A 9,179-nucleotide genomic window follows, 5' to 3' on the forward strand; every position below is an offset into this window, starting at 1 on the left:
ACATACTTGCCACGACGTGGACAGGCAAAATTTTTAAAATTTTTTATTTGGTAGTTAGTTTTTCTTATTTTAGTTCAGTTTTACGTTTTAGTTTAGCAAGTTGCAGGAGTTCATGACCAGAAGCTCAAACACACACTTGGTGCCACCACTGGAAGACCCCGAATCTGCACTTCACAAGAAAAAGACGCCCTTGCAAGAATTGAAGTCAGCCTTTTCTAGGAAGTCGGGAAAGAAGACAGGAGAGTCCAGCTCACCAGCGAAGCACAAGAGCAATCTTGAGCATTTGGATCACACACCCGTGAAAACCGAGTCCGAAAGCGATACCGAGCCAGAATTTGAAGAACACACAAGTGAACCCGAGAACGAGCCAAGGAACGAGATGGCAGCGATTGAAGAAATGTCCATGGGAGCATACAAAAAGCGGATCCGAGATGATATGGGTCCTGGGTTAGTCCAACCCGCAATTCCTGCCACTACCACATTCGAGCTAAAGGGACACATATTGACAGCACTGAAGGACATCCCATTTTTCGGGAAGGAAAATGAGGATGCTTTTAAGCATCTAGACGAAGTCAATGACATTGCGGATTACTTCAATGTCCCAAATGTCACCAGAAATACAGTCTTGCTTAGGATGCTTCCCATCACTTTCAAAGGAGCTGCTAAGGAGTGGTTAAAAGCACTCCCACCAGGTACAATCACCACTTGGGCTCAAATGCGTGAGCAATTCCTGGACCAGTTCTGCCCGCCATCCAAGATAGCCAAACTCAAGAAGGCGATAGCCAACTTTGAGAAACAACCGGGGGAGTCACTATACGAAGCATGGGAGCGGTACAAGGGCTTACTCAGAAATTGCCCTCAACATGACCTAAATGTGCAGCAAGAGATGTCAATCTTTTATGATGGGGTCAATGTAATGACAAGACAACTCCTTGATTCTCAAGGACCGTTGACAAAGAAAAATCCAAGGGAAGTCAAGGAGCTCATCAAAGAATTCGCGAAACACTCCCGCGAATACCATAACCCGAGGCAAGACGGAAGTAAAGGCGGTGGAGAGACCCAAACTGAAGAAATTGCAGCTGTCATGGCCATGCTAAATAACATGGATCGTCGGATAACACAAATGGACCAGTCGATACATGCCATAAGAGTGGGGTGCGAGCGATGCAGTGGTCCACACTTGACCAAGGACTGCAATATGGATGAGTCTGGGAACAGAAAAGCTCAAGTGTGCTACTCTAGTGGGGATAAGTTTGATGACGACTGGAGGAAACCATAGAAGGAGTGGCTGCCATATGAAGAGTATAAAAAGCAAAAAGAAGAGAAGTATAGGCAGACAGGTTGAGGCTTTTACCAAAAGGAGCAGCCACCAATCGAGAAGAAACCCGACCTAGAGACCATTTTGATGAAGTTTATGGAGGCTTCGGAAAAGAGACATGATGCCACGGATTCTGCTATCATGGAACAACAAACATTGATGAAGAACCAGCAAGCCTCCATCCATAACCTTGAAGTACAACTTGGTCAACTAGCCACTTTAGTCCATGAAAAATTGTCCCCGAAAAATCCCGAAGTAAAAGCCCAATCTCACGTAATGGCCATCGATACTGAAGAAGATACAATATCCGAGTTCCTGGAGGCGTTGGAAGAACAACCGCAGCAGCCCAAGAAATCAAGGATCGAAAATGGAGAGAATGCTGAACCAGGCTCGCCACGACGTGGCACGCCTCTGGCCACGACGTGGCACGCCTCTGGCCACGACGTGGCGCAAGTCTGAGCAAAAATCTTTGGAGCCTATTCCAGATTATCATCCACCTATGCCATTTCCCACCCGTGCAGCACTTAGTCAACTGGAGAAGGAACATTTAGAGTTTGTGAAGCATGTGAAAGGGATTCCAATTAATACTCCCTTTGTGGAGTCCTTATCCAAAGCTTCCGAGAACCAGAAATTACTGCAAGACTTGATAGATACGCGAAGGCAATTAAAGAAACAGTCTACAGTGATTCTAAGTGAGCAAATTTCAAAAGTTGTGTTGGGAGAAACACCAGAAAAGATGGGGGATCCTGGACGCCTCACTCTTCCATGTGAGTTTGGGAATAAAATGAAGGTTAATGCTTTAGCCGATTCCGAGGCTAGCATTAATCTAATGCCTTTTTCATTTTATCAAAAATTGGAGATTCAGAAGATGAAGGCTACAAAGATGAAGATTCACATGGCGAACCGTTCGGTGACACAACCCCGAGGCATAGTGGAGGATATTTTGGTGAAAATCGGAAAATTTGTTTTTCCAATAGATTTTATAGTCTTGGACATGAAAGAAGACACGGATGTTCCGATAATCCTTGGTCGGCCATTTCTTAACACTGCTGGTGCCCTGGTTGATATCCGCGAGTCCAAACTCACTTTGAGGGTTGGAAATGAACAAGAAGTCTTCGGGATAAGAAATGACTTTCAAGAAGATAAAGAAGAGGTGTTCACGATTAATGAGGAGAATGAACTAGAAGAGTTGGAAAAGCTTATGGAAGAAGAGATAAAGGTAGTTCATCAAGCCAAGAGGACAAAACCCAGGGCATCTGTTCCGTATTTGATTGAAGTCATAACTTACAAGAACCCACCTTCTTGGGTGAGCGAAGAGGACGAGGAAATGACAAGTGATGAAGAGGAAGTCACTTCAAAAGAAACAAGGCCAGAGGTGAAAGAAGAGGGGAACGCTATGGAGAGCAAGGAACATACAAAGGGCACAAAACGAAAGCATGAAGAAGATGGAAAGCATGAAGAAGATGGAAAAACTAAAAAAGAAAATTCAAAGAAGGCGTATAAAAGGAGAGTTCAAGCTTATAAACGGCGGTTCAAGGAACAAAAGATCCTGGTGGTAGACTCTTCCGAAGAGTCAACGTAGAAGGCATGGAGTCCAGCTCAAGACTCCAAGAAAAAGAAGCGCTTCTCGGGAGGCAACCCGAGTTTGGTTTGCAATTTTTTCTTTCTTTTTATTTTCTTTTTAATTAGGAAAGACATCAATTCATCATCTAAAAACCGGTAATAAGCAGAGAAATAGCTGTAGGGGATTTTAAATAATGAAATATTTGCAAAGAAATTAGTTAATTAGATGAATATTATTAAAATTTGGCATCTGACAGCTCTCACGACGTGGGCATAGCCAGCCACGTCGTGGGCTTAATTATAATTCGCGATCTGAGGAAATTTAAGGTCCACGATGTGGGCAAAGCCCGCCACGTCGTGGCCTTTAAAAATCAGGGGGGGGGGGGGGGGGGCAATCGCTTAAAACCCTTTGACCGAGAAACCCCTTATCCCCCACTTGGAAGACTGCCGCACTCACGGGAACATCACGACCCTACTGCCAATTTCTTATTATACTTCTAAATTCGTTGCAAGATCTTGCTAATTACTCCATTTGGTACGTGTTTTACTTATTATTTTGCAATTATTTCTTCCAATTTCAAGATTAGGGTTTGAATGATTCATGAAATTGGTTGAATCTAGTGTCCGATTTTAGTTTCCATGTTATTTAAAAGTCCATAGGAACAAACCCCAAGAATTATTTTTATGGAAATCGCACGTAAACATGTCCGATTCAGCATCTGGGTTCGCCAAGCTCCACGACGTGGCGCAGCCTGGCCACATCGTGACTTCTGGCAGGCCCTTATATATGTTTTAATGTGTTATTTGTTTGTTGCTTTGCTTTGCTCTTGTTTGCAGAAATGGGACCACGACGAGCTGTCCAGCAGGAAGAGGGCCCGATAGATGTAGCAAGCATACATCCTCTATATCAATTCCCTCAAAACATTCCCCGACCGTTGCTAACAACCTACGAGAATCGACTTGGATGGTTATACAATAGGGAGTTTGCAATAGCCCCAATTATTGATTGGGGATGGCTGGGTAGAGTGGGAATGGTAGTGGAGCTGGAACGTTATTGGTCGAAGACTTATGTTGGAGATCAATTTTCGTTCACTTGTCACGGGTGGAGGAATATATTCGCCATTCAAGAACTCGTGTTCCGGGAATTGTCGGTAGAATTTTTTTCTACCGTTTGTTTTGAAGAGCGCACCCTTGATGTCACCTACAATAGGGCACTTGTGTTTCGTCTTGGAGGTGTATATCGTGAGTGTAGTCTTCGGGAGTTTGCTTGGCGTATGGGGCTCTATACGGAAGTGGAGACGCAATCTCCATTTTTTATTCCTTTCTTGCTTGGATGTGTGCGGGATTTTACTCCGAGTACTTTGGATGTGCAGTTTTGGCGGGGCATTTCTAACCATGAGTACAACACTCGTGACTCGAGTGAGTCACAAATACGGAATCCTGTGTTCCGATTTTTGCACCGCCTTATCACGTTTTCAATCAATCACAAGCATCATGGTGATAAGGTCCCCATCCATAATCTATTTTATTTATGGACACTTATTACCCCGGGGGTTTGTTGTGATCTGCCTTAAATGTTGGCAAGGTTTATGGGGAAGAAAGCGGCCAATTCTAGGCATGGGAGCCCGATTACTGGGGGGCATTTGGTTACTCGCCTGGCTAGGTCATATCAAATTTTGACCCCTGACTTTGTGAGGAATCTCACTCGATTCTCGGACACAGACTTGACCATTCAAGTCCTGGGTGTGATGCGCGCGGTGGTGAATATCGGGGGTCGCTTTGTTATACCATCGATCGATGACGAACAGGAGGAAGTGCAGCCGGGACAGCAGCCACCAGCTACGCCGAGGCGTCGGAATGTGCGGGCTAGAGGTGAGGTCGAGCGAGAGCGTGCTGCTTCGCAGTATGTGCAGGGAGTGCCCACCGACCCTTTTCAGAGTCGGGTGGGAACGTATTTGGATAATCTACGAGGTCATGCTATTTACCATACCCAGCTTACTGAGGGTATCTATTCACATTTGGGTGTGACCCGACCACCTTCTATGCCACCACAGTATCCCTATTTTCCGACATGGGAGGAGCTATGGCGTCCGCAAGATGATGGAGCGGGGCCGAGTGGAGCACAAGATCATGATGATGATTGATTTTATTTCTTTTGTTCTGTTTTTGAGTAGTTTTTTTATGTTAACTTTAGTGTGTGATGTAAAACTTTATTAAGACTATTATGTTACTTTATTTTTCTTTTGGGTTGATCTAATTTTTCAGATTAGCGTTGGAATTCTAAGGAGCATAGAAGGTTAACTTTCGAGTCGTGTTTGTCTAGTCAAAGAAGCTAAGAGTCGTGAGTCGGAACCACAATTCAAGATAAGTGTGGGGTCTATTAGGAGAGAGGTTATAGTTGGGAAATATATTTGCATAGAAGTGTCGGCAACCAGTTAGCCATTGGTCAAAGCTGCTAGAGTAAATAAAGCAAACAACTCATTTTCTGCTGAGGTTCAGTTTCCACGACGTGGACTTCTTGTGCCACGTCGTGGCGCTCTTGCAATTTACAGTAGTTTCGCTTTTTGGTGTTTGCGGTTTCAACCCATATCACGACGAGATCCAGTTTATCATTGCCACATTTTTCCTTACAAATACACACTTTGACGAATTGACGTTTCGAGTTCGGTTCGTGGTTTATTTACGTATTCAACCAGTTTTCCACCGAGTTTCGATTTTTGGAAGTCCAATTGTACTTTGTTCACGCTTTTGGAGATGCTCACGCCACTATCCCAGGGGAGTCTGTTCCTTTTTCTCCCTTGTCTTTAATTTTGATTTGTTTTATACATACAATGAGGGCATTGTATGAAATAAGTGTGGGGTAGGGGTAGAAAAAGTAAATTGCTAGAAATTTGGAAAATTAAAATTAATTGAATCTAGTACTAATAATTTCAGCTATAATTGCTAGTATTATGCGGGATGATCCGATGAAAGTTCAAATGTTTAGTTGAGCCAATACACATTATAGTGCATTTGTGGCCTCCCTTATTTTAGTGAAATCATGGAACAAAAACACAACCCCGCTTGGTTTGAGGGATGCAATATGTTTAGCAGCCTAAACCTGAAATGTATCCAGGAAAATTATTATCATTAACCAATAAAGGTTGAGGTTGAGCGCCTCTGCTTAAGCATGTAGGGTTTTGAGTGGAAAAAAATGAGTTACATGTGAAAAAAAAGAGAGAGAATTACGAGTAAAGTTTGAAGAATTTTGGAGCAAATAAAGTGAAGATCAAAAGATCAAAATTCTGAAGAAATCCAAAAAGTTGAAGATACCCAATAAAATCAAACAAAGGTGGTGAATTCAAAGAACTAAAGATCAAATGTCAAAGAAATGAAGAATTCAAATAGAGCTCCATAGTGGTATCGAAAAAATTGTAATTCTAGTTTATGTACGCTTAGGTTGCTCAACTAAAAATACCTTGAGGTTGGGAGGTTTTCTGCGGATGGATTCGGAGGGTTGCATAAAATGAGCATTGTTCGGAAAAAGCGGGTGAGTGTTTATGAAGATTGTGAGTATTTAAAGTATGGGGGGGTACTTTAGGAGAATTTTAGACACAAATGCATGCGTTGAGGTTTTGGCATAATGGCTGAACTAGAGTCGGATTGCTCTGTGTAGTTTTAGTAATTAAGAATTAAGTTGAAATTTGCTTGAGGGCAAGCAAAGCCTAAGTTTGGGGTATTTTGATATTGCCATATTTACACTTATTTTAGGCAATATTTAAGTACATTTTTATTAATAAATTGATAATATGTTTAGAATAATGATACTTATGAGTTTAAATTGTTATTTTCAGTCAATACAAAGGATTTTCGAAGAAAGGGACCAAAGGTGACAAAATGGGGAACATGGGAGGCTTGGAAGACAAGAAAATAATAAATTCACGATAAGAGCTAAAATCACGACGTGGCGATGAAGCCCACGACGTGGCATGGGTGTTCCAGAAGATAAGCATCGCAACGCGGAGGATTTCCTTGAAGAATACGGATTTCTTGAAGCCCACGATGTGGCGAGATCTGGCCACGACGTGGCGCGAGTTTTTAAGGCTTATATAAGTTATCCTGATTATTACGAAAAGGGAGACTTTTGGCAGAAGAAAAAGAGTTCCAGAAGACGAATAAGAACGAAAGAAAGGCTCTGGAAGAGGGTTTTCAACACCAAAAGAAATAAAGGTTTATTTTTAGAACATGTCTTTCATTAGTTTTAGCTGTGTTAGTTTAATTACTATGATGAGCAGCTGAATCCAGCTACTCTGGTTTAGCTAGATGAAGCTTTGAACTTATGAATAGTTATATGATTATGGATTAAGCTTAGTTGGTGAAAATTTGCTTGTGTTTGATTTGTATGACCTAGCATGTTAATATTTGTTTATCTAATTGTTTAATTACATGTTCTGTGTAGCTTAGTGACCATTAAACTGCATGAACTTGTTTACCTAATAATTTAGTGAACATTGAATTGTTAGAGCTAGGATTGACCAATCTTAGTTAATAATTAGAATAAATAAAGTTTAGCTGTGCTAGAGAACGAGAATTGTGATCATAATTGCGTTTACACAACAAATCTTATATAGCATATTTACAACTATAATTGGTTCTGTGTTTAATTATGTGTGAACATACATGGTTTGACATGAATTATTTAAATATTGGTAAGATAGAACTAAATTACTAATATAATTAAAAACCAACTTAGTAATCCGTAATTGTTAGCTAGCCATAAGGGAAAAGTGGATTCAATCTAAACAAGAGTGTGTGTTTTTACTTATTGAATTGGATTTAAGTTCATCTGATCTTGTAAAAATCAGATAAAACCCTTTATTAAATTTGTTAATAAATTAGGTTAATTTAATAGTAAGTAAATTAATTAGAACACCGTTCCCTGTGATCGACACCCGACTTACCCAAGCTATATTGTAATCTGACTAGGTACACTGCCTATAAGTGCATAGATAGTTAAGTTTGTTAGGTTATAAATATTAAAATTAGTGGGTACTTTTGTGCAAATCAATCGTTCAGATTTGTGAACGATTGAAAGCCTCTAGAGACCGACAGAAAAGCTACGCTGACCAAAGGAGGAAACCTTTGGAATTCCAGGTAGGAGACCACGTCTTATTAAAGGTCTCACCGTGGAAGGGTTTAATACGATTTGGAAAGCGTGGGAAACTAAATCCAAGATACATAGGGCCTTTCAAGATCCTTGCCAGAATCGGCCCTGTGGCTTACAAGCTTAACCTACCGCGCGAACTTAGTAACATCCATCCAACCTTCCACGTCTCAAACTTGAAAAAGTGGCTGTCCGACGAGACTCTTGTTATTCCACTCGACGAGATCGAGATCAAAGAGAGCCTCAACTTTGTGGAAGAACCAGTAGAAATCATGGACCGAGAGGTCAAACAAACAAAACAAAGTCGCATACCCATCGTGAAGGTTCGCTGGAGCGCCAAGCGGGGACCTGAATTCACATGGGAACGCGAAGATCAGATGAAACAAAAGTACCCTCATCTCTTTCATGTTCACTAGTATCTTTACTACTTTAAATTTCGGGACGAAATTCTCTCTAACGGGGGGATGATGTGACAACCCGATATTTCAACTCTTTGTAATGACCAAAAAGGGTCAATTATTGTAACCACTTTTGACTAATAAAATTTACTTTCATAATAAAATGTACAAATAGTTCTATTTAATTTCCTTCTATGCTTAAATGTCTTTGAACCATGATCGTACGTTAATAGAACGCCCAAATCCGACTTCATATAGCGAAGTTATGATTTTTCCAAGTTCGACATAGCAACAGACAGCTAAAAACTCGAATCGGAGATCGAGCGACTTTTGGCCAGAATGACCTAAACGAGAATCGAAGGTCTCGACAATGGTATTCCAGCGGTAAAAAGTCTGGCAAAAACCAACATCAGATAAAGAAGTTATGAATTTTCAAAGAAATTCCTTAAACACGATGAGTTTAAAATATATAATAAAAAAATAATTTCGGAATTTTCCGTCGGAGTCTAAACGAAAGTTGTAGAGCATAGTCTCACCTACGCGTGGATATAAAGACCATCGAAAACGGAGTTCGTATGAAGAAGATATGAATTTTTGAAGTTTATTAAATAAATTATATATTTATTTAATTCAAAATTCGGACCTTATACGAAGAGGAGTCAGCGTCCTCATCTGGGTACGCGCTGCGTACCCCTGTACGCCCTGCATACCCGAGAGACTTGGCCTCTGATCGTCCACGTCGCCCTATCCGAGGCAT

At 41.2% G+C, this 9,179-nt stretch overlaps 1 non-coding gene across 1 annotated transcript; it reads right to left on the bottom strand.

Annotated features, from left to right (window-relative positions):
* Positions 1 to 763: 763 nt before the first annotated feature.
* LOC128129436 (small nucleolar RNA R71) lies at positions 764 to 870 on the bottom strand. The gene has a single exon (XR_008227335.1). It is a non-coding gene; the product is annotated as a small nucleolar RNA R71 (small nucleolar RNA).
* Between the last annotated feature and the right edge of the window lie 8,309 nt (positions 871 to 9,179).

The sequence above is a fragment of the Lactuca sativa genome, chromosome 9, assembly GCF_002870075.4.
Source record: "Lactuca sativa cultivar Salinas chromosome 9, Lsat_Salinas_v11, whole genome shotgun sequence".
NCBI lineage: Eukaryota > Viridiplantae > Streptophyta > Magnoliopsida > Asterales > Asteraceae > Lactuca > Lactuca sativa.